Below are 3453 nucleotides of genomic sequence, written 5' to 3'. Positions count from 1 at the left end.
AGGAAACAAACCTTAAGTAATGCGTTGGTTAAAAAAAAAAAAATCTGTATTTTACTGCTTTACATGTGGTTAGGTGTTCGTAATCAAATCAAAGAGATTGTAATGAAACTACTTAAGAGACATAAATCCAAGTGTTAGAACCATATACTTTTGTACTTACTGATGAATCTGCAGCTTGAGGCCATATGCCGCTGACAGTTTGTGCAATAAAAACTTTTTTGCTTTGGCTCAGTTTTCAAAATTGCTGAGGTAGTTGTTCTGTTTTTTAGCTTAATAAACTTTGGAAAAACAAAAAAAACAAACAAAAAAAAGAAATCACTGACATGAGGATTAACTTTTTGTTCGTGTGGGGAAATGGAAAATGGTGTTAGGAACTGTAACATTTTCTGCCCTCCCTCTACATTCCTTCTTGGAGAACAGGACGCACGGGCTGAGCTGGGCCAGGTCACGAACAGCTCCTTTGGGCAGCATTGCCACCCCCGCAGACCAAAGCCCAGTCAACGTGCAGCCGCGGTCGGCCGCCTTTGGCTCCCTCCGCTAGGGTGACACTGCGCTCATTCCCTACGTCGCCGGAGACACGGTGTTTGGGTGTCCCCCCAGCGCAACAGCCGGAATAAAAAAGCCATTCCCTTTGTCCTTGAGTCTCGGAGGATTTCTGCAAGTTCCACAACGGACTTCTAAATAATTCAGGGGTCGAAGGGGGGCAGGGAGGGTTTACAGATTAGCGGTTAACCGAACACTAATGAAAATCAAACGAATCCAAACTAATACAGCAAATGAAAAGTTGGACCTTGAGAAGAACTTGGGCCTTCGCGCTTACACAAGGAAACCGGAAAGGCTGCTGATTCGATTTTGAAAATGAGCTAAGATGCCCCCCACCGATGTCACACACACCCCATGACTCCCTCCACAGACGCTTGGCCCCTGGTACGAAGTCACCTCAACCTCCCGCGCCCACAGAGGTTAAACTCTGCAGGCAGCGACTTCCGCTTCCTGGCCTAAGTCTCACACGTACCACCCCCCGCGGCAACTGTCCAGGTTCGGTGACAGCCGAGACGCCCAGCGTTTCCCGCGGCCCAACGGCCCCTTCCGTGGCCAAGGTCGGAGCTTCCGACAGAGCGGCCGCCAGGTGGGCTCGGAAGGGCGCCGCGGCTCGGCCACCGCGGGAAGCGCCCGCCCTGAAGAACGGTCGCCGCGCCCAGCAGAGAAGTGCGGCGGGGGCGGGGGCGGGTCTGTCTCGGATGGGGGGTGACAGGAGGGCTGGGCGATGCTTAAAGAAGCCGGGGCTCCCCTGGGGAGACGGCCGGAGGCCGGGATCTCCTGAAGGCGCCCGGCCCGCCCGGGCCTCGGAGGTCACCAACTCCTGGCGGCGGCGGCGGCGGGGGAGAAGCCCTGTGGTACAGCCCACGGTCTGGTGACAGGGCCACAGGGACATCCCACAGGGGATGATCGGGTAGGGGATCCCGGGCTCCGTGACCGAAACGACCACCCTCCCAAGATGGCGGCTCCCGTAGAGACACTCCCAAGAGGACAGCCATGTTCCCTGCCTGACAAAGTCACGAAAGAAAATTGGAAAGCCCGCCTCTGGCCGACACACACGCACACGCGCGCCCCGCCACACTGAGGCACCAGGTGTACGTGGCGGGCGGCCGCTTCCAGGCTGACACTGAGCATGTGCGGAGCAATCCACAAGCGCCAGGCTCCCTCGAGGCTCTGGATTTAGGGCTCTGGGAGTGAGTTTGACAGAGGCGGATTTGGGGCCAGTTAAGCATTGAGATAATTATGGGGTGTTATGACACGGATTTCGTACTCAAAGATGGTACTCAGTAGGGTGAGTGTGTTGCTCCTCTGGTGTCACTTACAGGGAGGTGCGGGAGTGAGTGACTGGGCTGTGTGGGTGAGTGATGGGATCAGTAGGGAAAGTGACGGGCAGTCTGTGGGGTGAGTGGTTGCGAGTGTGAGGGTCTGTGGGGTGCGGGATGGGTTTGTTGGCTGGGTGGCTAAGGTTTCTATGGGCTGAGTGATGCGCTAATTTGGAATGGTAATGTGGGAATACGGAATCAGATGCAGCTTCTTGGGGTCACTGATAGGTGGGCTTTAGGACTGAGATGAGGTTGTTTCAAAAACCTACTTTTGACTGTGTTGGTGAGTGGTATGTTTGTTTGCTTTCTCACGAATTTCTGCCCTTGACTTCATTATTTCTTTACTTTGGGCTTTTCCTTTTGTTCTTATTTTTAAATTCCTAAACTGAATGCTTATCTCATTACTAGTCAGCCATGTTCTTTTATGATATAAAGCATTAAGTTTATGAATTTTTCTCTGAGAACACTTTAGCTCCATGTCACAGCTATGACGTGTAGTATTTCCTATAGCTTACTGCTGATGTCTTCTAATTTCTGTTAATTTCTCTCTTACCCCTGAGTTATTTACTTAAGAGATTTTGATTTCCCAAAACGCTGAAATTTTTGTTATAGATTTCTAAACTGTGGTCAGAGACCGCCATCTGAGAGATCATTAGATGCAGGAATGGATGTTTTTAAGTTCGATACATACCACAAAATTACTTTTCAAAATTTTTGTAAAATTGAAACTCTCACCAGCAATGTATTAAAGGACTTATTCCAAGATCCTCTCCCACACTGAATGTTGTTGCTTTTTTAATTTTCCCCATTCTGAGGGCCAAACACAAGGGTATCCAGTTTGCTTTGGTGTGCATTTTCTGACAACTAGTGCTTGAACATCCTTTCATATTTATTGGCTACTGGTATTTCTAAACTTTTCATATCTTTTTCTCTTTTCTTCCTTTAGGTGGTTTGTTTTTCTGACTAATTTGTGAATATTAACCTTTTCTCATTTATTGTAACTATATTTTCTTAACTCTATATCTTGATTTTTGAAAGGTGTTTTCACATTTAATTAGAAAATAATCATGTGATTAGATATATCTGTCTTTTTTCTTTACAGGTTCTGAGTTTCTTGTCTTGCCTAGTGGGTTTTCCCCATTTCATGCTTGAACAAATATGTGCCTTAAATTTATTTTTAATATATTTGTTTTAATTTTTAAAGTTAAATTTTGATCCAGCTGGGACTTATTCTGGTGTGTGGTACGAGATGGGATCAGTTTGTATTTTCCATTTGGATAGCCAATTTGCCAGCACCAATCATTAAATGGATACCCTTTTCTAACTCAATTAAAATGCCACTTTTGTCACATAAATCCCCAAATGTATACTGTTTTATTTCTGAATTCTATTTTGTTCTTCTGATATATGTATCTATTCCATTCTAAAAATTATGTTGGCTTTAGAAATAGTTGTGATATCAAATAGTGCTGCTAGTAGGCCTCACTGTTCTTTTTTGTTGTTTTCTTTAATGTTCTTTAGCATTTATTCTTCTTTATGAATGTTAAAACTATTTTATCTAGTTTCGGAAATAACCATTAAAACTAATATT

The 3453-nt window shown here is 45.9% G+C and overlaps 1 pseudogene; it reads right to left on the bottom strand.

Moving 5' to 3' along the window:
* Positions 1-330: 330 nt before the first annotated feature.
* On the bottom strand, positions 331-1435 carry LOC103592338 (annotated as a pseudogene).
* Positions 1436-3453: the final 2018 nt, after the last annotated feature.

Source organism: Galeopterus variegatus, unplaced genomic scaffold, assembly GCF_000696425.1.
Source record: "Galeopterus variegatus unplaced genomic scaffold, G_variegatus-3.0.2 Scaffold1127, whole genome shotgun sequence".
NCBI lineage: Eukaryota > Metazoa > Chordata > Mammalia > Dermoptera > Cynocephalidae > Galeopterus > Galeopterus variegatus.
The sequence above is the reverse complement of the archived record's forward strand: the minus strand, read 5'-3'. Positions and strand labels throughout refer to the sequence as shown.